This window comes from Marmota monax, unplaced genomic scaffold, assembly GCF_021218885.2.
Source record: "Marmota monax isolate L192 unplaced genomic scaffold, Marmota_monax_Labrador192_F-V1.1 WCK01_AAM20220418_F8-fsc00044, whole genome shotgun sequence".
NCBI classification, from domain to species: domain Eukaryota; kingdom Metazoa; phylum Chordata; class Mammalia; order Rodentia; family Sciuridae; genus Marmota; species Marmota monax.
This window is the reverse complement of record NW_026695198.1, coordinates 5,130,393-5,143,629: the sequence shown is the minus strand read 5'-3', so window position 1 is coordinate 5,143,629 and position 13,237 is coordinate 5,130,393. Positions and strand designations below refer to the sequence as shown.

The 13,237-nt window shown below is 35.6% G+C and overlaps 1 protein-coding gene across 4 annotated transcripts in view; it reads right to left on the bottom strand.

The window, feature by feature from the left end:
• Sntg1 (syntrophin gamma 1) overlaps positions 1–13,237 on the bottom strand; it is an 828,698-nt gene that overhangs the window by 462,967 nt on the left and 352,494 nt on the right. The window contains exon 3 of one of the 4 annotated variants that reach the window (XM_058574018.1): positions 389–483. The exons of the other annotated variants lie outside the window; for them this stretch is intronic. The gene's annotated coding sequence lies outside the window, so the exon portion shown is untranslated. The remainder of the gene's footprint in view (positions 1–388; positions 484–13,237) is intronic. 4 annotated transcript variants of the gene reach the window in all.

The following is a 13,237-nucleotide window of genomic DNA, read 5'->3' as shown; positions in this document are numbered from 1 at the left end:
TATTTCATCCCGTGAGAACTGATGAGGCTTAGCCTCAACCCAAAGGTCCCTCTTCTGGAGAGCCTTTCCTTCCACCCCAATGGAAATGTCTTTCCTTTGCCTCTTCAGACCCATCTCCATCCTACCTTACTTGACATGTTCTGAAGATGGCCTAGGCATAGCGATCATCTAAGAAGGAACAAGACAGCTGATTTACTTTCCAGAATTTACTGAGTGACTTAAGGTTTTAAGGTTGCTCTGACAGAAGGATAAGAAGCCCCTGGTGAAGGAACTTCAGAGGCCAATGGGTTAACATGGTACTTACAAGAAGCACTTGGGGGATATATCTTCTTTTAGAAGCATCCTAAGGAATATCATTTTAGATGAGACATAAAAAAAAGAAGCTAACCTTCGCACAGAAGCCCGAGATGTGTCTCACTAAGGAGGGATGAGGGTTTCATGTGGAGAATGCTTTATTGAGGCAGAATGAACATATAGAAAAACCTGCAGACAAAGGAAAAAAATGGCCAATGTATCAGGAGTGCATTTAGTAAGGGAGGACGATACATAGACAGCCTGAAGTCTGGTTAATGACGGATTCAGTTTTGTTATGGATTTTTTTTTTTTTAGGTTTTGCACATTATACAGGCATAAAAACTCCTGTCTTCTTGCATCCAACACTGCTTTAGAGCACAACAAATGTGATACTTTTTGTTTTTTCCCTATTGTGTGTCAGAGTGGACTCACCTAATAGGCACAGATTTTTATTTAATTGACTGTTGTCAAAAAAGCCAGATGTATTAAGCAAATCTTCCATGTCAGCCTTCTTGCTACCAAATTATTCTCATGTGCAATAAACACATTAACCAAAAGTTTTGTCTTCTTAAAAGTCTCTGTAGACTTTTAAGAAGACAAAATATTTGCATTTATAACAAAATATTTGCATTTATAACAAAATATTTGCATTTATGAAATATAAGTCCATGAACATGTATGTACAGGCACCACCATGTGTGTGCACTAACAACTTAAAAATGGAAAAAGGTGGACCCTGTTCTTTAGGGATCTTGAATCCAGCTGATGAATAACCTCTGAATGGATCTATGAGATAGATACACAGGACATGTATTTAGGGAGTGTCTCTTGTGCTCACTACAAGATACCCAGGACTGCTTGCTGAGAAAATATGGCATAAAATCTATGGAATGAAGGTTTGAGTGTTTTTTGTTTGTTTGTTTTGTTTTGTTTTTCCCATCTGTGGTCTGTAACCCATCTTTTTCATTGCTACTATTTTCTTCTTTAATTAAGACACATAATAGTGTTTTGTTTGGGTAATGGAATAAAGCGAACTGAATCTTAACTCCAAGTCTTAAAAGTCAATCTTAAACACTTCAGTGTGTTCTCCCAGTCTGGGGTATATTAACAAATGAGGCAGACACATGCTCAGCCTCTAAATGCATTGTGTGCTTTTCTGTGCTACGAGCTTCTCTACTAGTAATTAAGAGTGAAAGCCTCTACAATGGAATTTCACTCCACTGGAAAGTATTTTTTTCCAAAGATATCTTTGACTTCTTCTTTTCTTTTTTGTTGTCATTTTTTTTAACATATGATAGGTGGGGACTTGTAATTTCTACATTTTTTTTAATTGTCATTTAAGTGGGCACCACATGCTGGCAGTGGCAGTTAAAGAAAATGTACAATAATGAAAATAATTGACCTTCTGAAATGATGTTTGCACCAACATTCATTGACCATAATGGCTTTCTCCTTTTAACCTATCACATAAAAGAAGAAATTATGACTTGACAATTTAGGTGACTCAGATCAATATATCTGTGATAGCAGTGGAATACCACTTAAAACAACCACAAATACATTCACTGACACCCTGATTTATTCAGAATTTTTATTTTCAATGAGTCATTCACCTATTTTATTAAAAGCAAAAAATCTCTTTCAGATAAACTGCAAAAACTATCAATATTGAGTTTTTTTCCTGAAATAATTCATGGTATAAGAACATAATGAATGTTTGAAATGAAGGTTGGTTTCCCAAGTCATTTATACCAACATGGCAAGAGGTTATTTTGCTAGCATCAAGCTTATGAACTTGAAGTGCAATATAACTATTTCTTGGGTCTCTAGCCTGATGGACTTTGGACTTGAATTTCATATTGGAAGGCTTATTGGACATTATGATTGCATGAGCAAATTATATACACACATGCCCTATTGGTTCTGCTTCTTTGCTGTAGGCTGCTCCACTGGAATTATGAGATCACATCTGAGCCCTTTAGGTTTCTCACATCTATTAAATGGATTAGTACTACACATTTCAGATTAAATTATTACAAAGGCTTTCATTCATCTACCTATTATTTTCACATGTTTTACTTTCAGGGATTACTAAATTTTAATTGAAATAATGTTCTATTGATTTGACTTTGTATTCTATTGATTCATCTCATTATTTTTGTTACTGTTTGGATATGAAGTATTTCCCAAAGACTCGTGTCTTGAAGGCCTGGTTCCCAACACAGCAGCATTCAGTGGAGGGGTTTGGGGAACTATTGGGTCACAAGGGCTTTAATATCATCAGTTAATTAATCTACTGACAGCTAAGTGGGTCACTGGGGAACCTGTCTTTAGGGACTATATCTTGTGTACCCCCCACCCCCTGTTTCATTGCTGCCATGAGCTGAGAATCTTTTCTCCACCACATTCTTCTGCCATGATTTTCTGCCTCACCTCAAATACAAAGCAATGGAGCCAGTTGACCATGCACTGAAATTTCTGAAACAGTGAGCCAAAATAAATCATACCTTCTTTAAGTGGTTTATGTCAGTTATTTTGATGAAAAACTGACCAACACATGTTTCTTTTGTTATTTGATACATTTTGGAATCGAAGAGAGAGTAGACACACATCTATTCACCAAACTGGATCCAAGCTGGATTCGGTAGTTTATGCCTGTAATCCTAGAAACTGGGACACTGAGGCAGGAGGATCACATGTTTGAGGTCAGCTCAGCAACTTAGAGAGTCCCTCAGTAACCTAGTGAGATTCTTTTCAAAATAAAGAACTGGGGATAGAGCTCTGAGGTAAACCACCTCTAAGTTCAATACTCAGTGCCAAAAGTTGAACTGGATTCCATCTTCCACACTTCTAATAATAGATTTGTGTGCCAGCAGGAGGTGTTAATATTGGTTGACACCACACAAAGAATCAATATTGTGTAGTGACATAAATTTTCATCATCCAATAAACTTTGCAATAATATGAAATCATACAACTTTGCTATTTTTAAGAAACTTAATTCATACAAATTTGTATAATAATATAATAATTTGAAAATGATTTATATAAATCATTTTTTTCTTAAAAATAGCAAAGTTGTATGATTTCTAAAGTTTTCTTGTTTTAGAGTTATATTTTCCGCAAATGTAGGATTTATGTCATCTGACTATTGTGGATTGAATTTTATTTCCCCCCAAATTCATGTGTTGAAATTCAAATCCCCTGTACCACAGAAGAGAACAGAATTCTCAAATTCTTAAAAAGCCATGTGAGATATGAAGAATTGTGTCTGGAGTCTTTATAAGAGGAGAAAATTAGGAGACAGACATACTCATTGGGAAGCCTATGGGAAGATATAGGGAGAAGATGGCCATCTATAATCTTAAGATAGAAGTATAAGGAGAAACCACTCTGTAAAAACTTTGGTCTTATACGTATAGTCTCCAAAATCAAGAGAAAAATGCATATATATATATATATATATATATATATATATATATATATATATATATTATTTACCAGTCCATGTCACTCAGCTACAGTAGTCTTAGAAAATTAACATATTGCCAGAATAGCCTGATTGTCATAACTGTACAAATATTCCAAAGGTTGTAGAATAAATGTACATAAAAGAAGTTTCATGAAGCCTGTTCATATGGGAAAAATTCTGAGACTTTATTAAAAGCCCTGAAATGGGCTCCTGCTCTCACTCCCTTGGTCAGAGTCCCCTGGGTTTTGCTTCAGGTCCCTGGCTGCTCTTTTTCCATCTCCATTGCTCTGATCTCTAACACTGATAAACACTGTTTTTCCTCAGGTGCTTCCTGAGCCTCTTTCTCATCTCATTATGCATTTGCATAGTGAGCTCATTCACTCCTTTGGCTTTAATTGACTTCTGTAGGCTGGGGATGACTAAAAAAAATCAAAATATGCATCCCAGTTCTGCCCTCACATATCAAAACACCCATTTGATGAGGAGCACATCAAAGTCAGGAAGCCTCTTCCATCTGCTGCTGTTCTCTGTCTCAATCGATATTCACACCTCCTCCAAGCACACAAACTAAGAACTTGATTTGTGCCTTCTGATTTCAAATGCCTTCTCTAGTCCCCTTTCACAATCGCCATCAAGACACAAGATGGGTTCTTCTTTTAACAACATTTCTGGAAGCCTCTTTTCTTTCCCTCTCTCAACCAGTCTTCACACTTCAATCACAGGTATTTTAAAAGTATGTTAGTAATTTTACAGGGTTGAAAATCGTCCAGTCATTCCCCAGTATCCTTAACATGGCTTGGCCAGCCACATCCTAATTGAGCACCTGCTCTCTCCTCTGCTTATGTGATGTCACACACTATTCCCTCTTCATTTCATCCAGACAGGTCTGTCCCCGGTTCAAACGGATCATGCTCTCAGCCAAAACTGCAGTATATGATGCAAATCTAGAATGTTTCCTGCACCTCTCTAATCTGTGACCACTCACCCTGATTCTCCAGTCTACTTCTGTAAACATTACTCTGGGGTGATGTCAGCCAGCCCCTTAATTTTAAATGCTGTCTATCTACACAGATGGGCAGAGCATTTGTATCCTTAGCATAAGCCCCTCCTCTGAGGGCTGTACTCCTACCTATTTCATTTCACACAGATGTGTCCTAGGCATTTCTAAGACAATTAAAAGCCAAAAACAAACAAACAAAAAAACCTTCCTTTTTCTGCAGTCTACCATAAACTTTTCTCCATTTCAATAAAGTTTCTGCCATTGGCCAGAAAACAAAGGGGTATCTTTTTTAAAATATTATTTTATTTGTTATTTTTAGTTATACATGACAGTAGGATGTATTTTGACATATCACACGTACATGGAGTATAACTTTCCATTTTTGTGCTTATATATGATGTGAAGATATACTGTTCGTATGTTCATATAAGAACATGTCCAATTCATTCTACTGTCTTTCCTATTTTTATTCACCCTCCCTTCTATTCATTCCACTTTGTCTAATCCAGTGAACTTCTATTCTTCCCTACCTACCCCCTACCCCCTGCTTATTGTAAGTTAGTATTCCCATATCAGAGTGAGAACATTCAGCCTTTGGTTTTGTAAGATTGGCTTATTTCGCCTAGTATGATAATCTCTAGTTTCATCCATTTACCGGCAGATGCCCATGATTTCATTCTTCTTTATGGATGAGTAATATTCCATTGTGTAAATAAACCACATTTTCTCTATCCATTCTTCTTGTGAAGGACACTTACATTGGATCAAAAGGTTAGCTATTGTGAATTGAGCTGCTGTAGTGTCACTATACTATGCTGATTTTAAGTCCTTTGGGTATAAGCTGAGAAATGGGATAACTGGGTCAAATGGTGGTTCCATTCCAAGTTTTCTGAGAAATCTCCATACTGCTTTCCAGAGTGGTTACACCAACTTGCACTTCACCAGAAATGCATGAGTGTACGGTTTCCCCCACATCTTTGCCAGCATTTATTGTTACTTGTATCCTTGATAATTGCCATTCTCACTGGAATGAAATGAAATTTCAGTGAGTTTTAATTTGGATTTCTTTGAATGCTAGAGATGTTGAACGTTTTTTTTTTTTTCATGTATTTGTTGACCAATCATATTTCTTTTGTGAAATGTCTGTTCAGTTCCTGTGCTCATTTGTTGATTGAGTTATTAGTTATTTTGGTGTTATTTTTTTAAGTTTGTTTTATATAAACTGGAGATTAATGCCTTATCTGAGGTTCAGGTAGCAAAGATTTTTTTTCCCGTTCCATACGCTCTCTCTTCACATTCTTGATTATTTACTTTGCTGTGAAGAAGTTTTTAAATTTGATACCATTCCATTTGTTCATTCTTGATTTTACTTCTTGTGCTTTAGGAGTCTTGTTGAGGAATTCATTTCCTAAACCAACATAATAAAGTTTGGGGCTTACTTTTCTTCTGTTAGGTACAGGATCCCTGGTGTAATGCCTAGGTCCTTGATTCACTTTGAGTTGAGTTTTATGCAAGATGAGAGTTAAGGGTCTAATTTTGTTTTGCTGCGTATAGATTTCCAGTCTTCCCAGCACTATTTGTTGAAGAGGCTATCTTTTTCTACAATGTATTTTTATGGCTTGTTTGTCTAGCATGAGATTACTGTATTTATGTGGGTTTGTCTCTGTGTCTTCGTTCATAAACCATGGTCTTCATGTCATTCATAAACCATGCCATTTATGTTACTATAGCTCCATAGTATAATTTAAAGTCTGGTATTGTGATGCCTCCTGCTTCACTTTTCTTGCTGAGAATTGCTTTTGCTATTCTAGGTCTCTTATTTTTCCAAATGAATTTCATTACTGTTTCTACTATTTCTATGAAGAATGTGTCATTGGAATTTTCATAGGAATTTCATTAAATCTGTATAGCACTTATGGGGGTATGACCATTTTGACAATATTAATCTGCCTATCCAAGAACATGAGAGATCTTTCCACATTCTAAGCTCTTCTTCAATTTCTTTCTTTAGTGCTCTGTAGTTTTTATTGTAAAGATCTTTCACCTCATTTGTTAGATTGATTCACTAGGGGGCATTGTGATACCTCCCTTTTGCTTACATCTCAGATCAAAGCCATCAACATATCTTCTCTTCTCCCTGCTCAAAACATAACTGTGTCTTCTACTTAGCTTTAGTCCTGATACCTGGTCAGTGCACAAGCAATCTCTCCTGGATTATTCTATCATTCCTATATCTAGTCTCTCTGTTTTTATTTCTATTCTTACAAGCATATCCACCACTCAGCAGATTTTTTTAAAATATATACACAGTAATATCATGTTACTCCTTTTACAAAACCTGCATTGGCTTGCCATCACACAAGTAATGAATTCTCAAATCTTTGATCATTAGAAAGAGAATTCCACTGCCTGTCCCTGTATCTTCTCCAATGACACTTTCTCCCACAGTCTCATTTTTCCTATCTCTAATCCTTAGTTTCCCATTATGTAATACGTGCACAACTTTTTCCTCCATCTGGAAATGGTTTTTTCACAATATTGACATTTTTTTAAAAAATTCAATTTGGCTCTCTGCTTAAATAATACTTTCCATAGAGGTCTTCCCTGACCAACATTTGAAAATAGCACCTCAGACTCTATCCCTCTACTCTTGTTTTTCTGAAGAGCCCTTTTCATTACCTGGCAACTTATTTCTGCATTTCTTTATCTCTCTAAGAAGAGGCTTTGTACTTCAGCCCTCTGCTGAAGCTTCAGGGCCAGGAAAACTGTGTTGCAAATCCTAATAATTATGAGTAGGATGAAATGCACACATTCAAGAATGAAAGAATGAACAAATAGATTTATGAATGAATAAAGGTATTATTCATTCCCCCAAGAAAAGTGATTAAAAAGAGCAAATGTAGGGTGTAGGGGAGTTCGCTCAGTGGCAAAGTACTTGTCTACAATGCAGAAGGCCCTGTGTTTTCTTCCTAGCACCAAAATAAATAAATAGATATTTTTAAAAAGTCGATGTATAAACCAATAGGAACACCAAGATAATAAATGTGCTATTATATGGCTTTGTTTAGGAATTCTAGATATTAGAATTTCAATGAACTCTACAACTTTTTGAGACTGCATTTCCAATGATTTTAGATATTTTTAAATGATTGACTTTCCTAAAGTCTCAGAAATCCAAAAAATAAAAAAATAAAAAAAAAATTATCTGCAAAGACCCACACTATGTAGAAGATAAAGCAGTGGAAAATGGGACAATTTATTACATAGTTCTTGATATTAAAACATAAAAAAATTTCTTTCAAGGATCTTTTTGGCATTTCACAAGGCATTCTGAAATCAGGGTCAGGACATTTTCAACAGAATTGTGCTATATATCTTATCAATGATAAATCAAGTAACAATTTTCATAGTTGATTTGTTTATGAAAGTAACCCCCAATACCTAAATTAAGGAGGAGTTGGAGGAACTTGGGTGCAGGAGAGGTTTGAGGAACACAAGGTTGACAGACTGTGTCAGAAAGAGACCCCAGGACTCTATGGACTCCTGAATGCAGTCCTTAGCCCTGTATGAACAGCTGCCCCTTCTGGTGGTGTGAAGTATATACCTGGCATTCAGGGATCTTGTTAAACCTGAGAAAGGAGAATCCTCCAGGTTGGAAGGGAACAGATTTTCCTGAACACACTCTACAAGAATTTCTCATATTTTCTGGACAGATCATCATCACAATCTGTAACTGTGTTCTGAACACCCCAAAACTTCCTCAATGGATGTACCATGTATTCCTTTGCCTATAAGGAAAGAAACATAAGTATACTACATGGAGGTATGAAACCTTCAACCAACTTCATCAGTTTCTCGTGTCACCAATCCAGACAGTAACCTCCAATCAACATCTGGCTTCTTCTCTCATTATTCATTCAACATTCATGTTGAGCATAAATAGGAACACCATTATTTATTTATTTTAGTCAATCTCTATTCTAGATACTAGAAATACAGTATAGATCACAGCTTCTTGTCCAGTGTAGTTTAGATTCTGGCTTCTATACACATACAAATAGCTCAGAATTGTGTTATTTCTTTAACTTCGAAGTATTAAATATTTTAAAAATTTGATTTTGTCAGTGAATGATGCATACATCAATTTCAACAATGTATGGGAGCTATTTAATAGTACTTAGTAATGCCTCAATATGTCTAAAGTACATGCAAGAGAAAACGCATTGCCCAGCATGGTGATGCATGCTTATGATCCCAGTGTCTTGGGAGGCTGAGGCAGGAGGAGCTCAGGTTTATGCCAGTCTGGGCAACTTAGTGAGACCTCGTCTCAAACCAGAAAGATAAATAAAAATGAAAATGGGCTGGGGATGTAGATCTGTGGTAAAGTACCCCTGAGTTCAATCATAAGCACTGGGGGTAAAAAAAAAAAAAAGAGTAAAGAAGGAAAAAGAGTAAAGACCTACACATGCACTTTCTGCAGCTGTTATGGTTCATTGTACTATAGACAAATCATGGTACTGAGGTAGCCAAGAGTTGGAGATGTCTGTGCATCTTATCCCATGATAACTTAGTAGATGATGTCATAAGATTTTGCAAACTAGCTGTGTTATATAGCTAAGACACAATTTTCTCTAGATTTCTATAAATATATCAGATAGCACATAAGTGGATTTTATGTTATTTTACTCTCCACATCACACAGAACAAAGAATTGTGATATTTATATGGCAATTTTCTAGCTAGGCTTATAGTATTCTAGTTATGAAAACATAATAATTAGAAATTATATTTTATTTTTCTAAAAAGAACCTTCAAAGCAAAATTTAAAATAGCTCCAGAATCAAATTCCACATGGCCAAATTGGTGGTACTTTAGAACTATATGTTATATTTTTTTCTAATAGATACATTTAATCTTAGGACACAGACCTGTTCTTTCAATAAGAGAAAGACAAGTTTGTTGTGTTTAATTTAAAGAAAGAAAACATTGTAAATTAATGTTTCAACATACAATATATAATGCTTGGATGACAATTAAACAATAAATCACACACTTTGGAGTAAGAATAAAGTATTAAATATTAAGAATAAAATATGATTATCTGAAATGAAAAACATAGTCTCACATTTCAATGTTACTTAATCATGTACCTACAAATCTTATTTCCTACTCTTTATCTTCCTGATGACTTTAAACAACACATTTCATAACTCTAGAAACAAAATTGATCCCTTGAAATATCCAGTGTTTCTGAGTCTGCAAATCCCCAGAGTGAAGTTGTGATGAACTGAGCAGTTCAATCCATTAATCATTTAATGTGGGCAAAAGCAAAGTATCAAGTTTGTTAGTTAAAAAAAAAATGACATGCAAGGGCTATCTTTCCTTTCAAAAGCAGTATTAAAAAATGTAGTTTCTCAATATAGTGAATTTCTTGAGATTACAGGGAAATAAATGATATATTATTTAATCTCTAAAATAAATAAATTGCACCAAAAAGATCAATGATGCTTGTCTTTGTCTTTATTCTATGTCATCTATGGGGTTTTTCACAAACAGCATGAGAAATTAGAATTTCTACCATCACTGAATGTCTTTTTGGTGCATAATGGAAAAAAATCACAGAGTGAGCCAAATCCTCCAAGATCTCAATTCCTAAGTGAAGTGTTCACACATGTACAAACTATCAGGAGTTGTCAAGTTTTGGACTGGCTTAGAATAGACTGGCATAAATCTAAGTTTTCCTGGTATTATTTGCAATCTGCCAATGTGACACTCAAGTAAAATTAAAGAATAAAAAGAAAACAATCAATGATGCAGTGATGTAAAATACTGAAAAAAATATTTTTGTTACTTGAATTGGTTAGAGTTCTTTTTTTTTTTCTCTTTTTCTAAACACATGTAAAATGGTGGGAAAAAAAACTTTTGTATTTAGAATTCAAAATATTACACATCTAGGTGTGCATAATCATAATCTTTTTGAGAATCCCAAATTGTTACTCATTGAAAAAAAATTATTTAGAAGTAATATTCACTTATTTCATCCATATCATCCTATCGTACCTATGATATGACCAGCACTTCTTGATACTAGAAATAAGAAGAAATGAGTACATTCTATTATCTTCCTAAAGAAACTTATACTTCCTGAAGTTTCACAGTACAAAGGGCATAGTTAGAGAAATTCAATGGAGAAAGAGGTGAGTGGATAGAGAAAATTTTCATAGACATGATACCTGGATTATTCAAAATGGATGCATAGATGGACACAGATGAATAAAAACTGCACAGCAGACAGTGGGGCTTCTATAATCACAGGAAATTGTGTGAAATTCATGTACTTTTAATTTGATGTAGAATGTTGTCACCAGAAGCCAGCACCAGGAGATTAAGACGGGACACAAGAAATAAGGCTAGGGGAAAAGGGAGACAAATGGTGAAGCAAGGAGCAACTGTGGCTTTAAAGCTAAAAACTCCATGGATGCCCTCTACTTCACCCCCAGGCCTGCTCTCCTCCAGGTATGCATTCTGAAAAGGTCCAATAAATTGTTGAAAATCTAGTTAATTAGTTTCTATAGCCATGGTTAGTCCGCAGAATATATTTTTAGATTAATTAAAAGAAGCCTAGAAATAAATATTGTTGAAGACCCATGATGTGGGCATAGACTGAGTGTTCCCTATTAACCAGATAATGTCATCCTGAAGATTGTGATAAGAACCAGACCACCTTGTCCTACTCTGTGTTCCAGGATCAAAGGAATTGAGCTCATTAGTCTGACATCCTTTGTGCTTCTCCCATTTACCATTTACAAAGTTTCCTTTAAAAGAAGCAGCCTGAGGCCCCCAGTTGAAGTCTCACTCTTGAGTCCCCACATTCCTTCTTCTAGTCTCAAAAAAAATAAATAAATAAAAATAAAAACCTTGGGAATCAACTTAATGGAAGAGGTGAAAGATCTATACAATGAGAAATACAGAACCCTAAAGAGAGTAATCAAAGAAGACCTTAGAAGATGGAAAGATCTACCTTGCTCTTGGATAGGCAGAATTAATATTATCCAAATGACCAAACTACCCAAAGCACTATACAGATTTAATGCAATTCCAATCAAAATCCCAATGGCATTCCTCATAGAAATAGAAAAAGCAATCAAGAAATTCATCTGGAAGAATAAGAGACCCAGAATAGCTAAAGCAATCCTTAGCAGGAAGAATGAAGCAGGTGGCATCATTATACCAGACCTTAAACTATACTACAGAGCAATAGTAACAAAAACAGCATGGTATTGGCACCAAAACAGACTGGTAGACCAATGGTACAGAATAGAGGACACAAAGACTAACCCACAAAATTACAATTATCTTATATTAGACATAGGCGCCAAAAACATGCATTGAGAAAAGATAGCCTCTTCAACAAATGGTGCTGGGAAAACAGGAAATTCATATGCAACAAAATTAAATTCAACCCCTCTCTCTTACCATGCACAAAACTCAACTCAAAATGGATCAAGGACTTAGGAAGTAAACCAGAGACTCTTTGTCTAATAGAAGAAAAAGCAGGCCCTAATCTTCATCATGTGGGATTAGGCTCCAACTCCCTTAATAAGACTCCTATAGTGCAAGAATTAAAACAAAGAATCAATAAATGGGATGTACTCAAACTAAAAAGTTTCTTTTCATTTGAGGGCATATTCTGCTCCATTGTTTGTTCACCTGAGTAAATCCTGCTTTCCTACATCAATCTCCACTTGTGCCTCTTTTGATGCATCCTGAAATTCATTTCTATGGTATAAGTCAAGAATCTGTCAGGCATGAGTTGAGGTCCCCTTCTTCCTCGTGGGGTCAATTGAGGCTCATCTGGTAACAAGATGAGGAATGGATTCATTTAGGGTTCTCAGTGGAATGATCTAAAGTCTGGACACTTATGTTAAAGTGGTATGATGTTGGTTACTGCTCAGGCAGGTAAATAATGTTTCTTGCAGTATGCGTTGAAAAAACTGAGCAGAGAACATGGAAGATGGATCACAGAGTAGTAATTATGAAAGCAAGGAGGCAAGTGGGGTATAAAAGAAAGAGCTCCTAAACTGTAACTGAGGCTAAAAGGAGACAAAGTCCACAGGGCAGTAATTGATATCATTGTAAATGATTTGTGCATTATTTTTTATGTGAAGAATTTGTGCATTGTTTTTTATTTGCTGCTATACCCTAGGACATCTCTGTGCTTATTAGGAAAAGTGAACTTAAGCCAGTCCTCTGACCTTGTGGTCCTTTGAGCCAGTGACTTGCATAACTATACATGGTCACTTGGGGGCCTGAAGGCAAGATGCCAATAAGCTTGATCTTCAAACTCTTCTGCTCATTGTATAACTATAACTTTGGATATTGTTTTGTAGATGTATTGCTGTTGCATCATGACAAGAACAATTAAGAGGGGAAAAGTTCATTTTGTGGCTCTTGGTTTCAGAGGTCTCAGT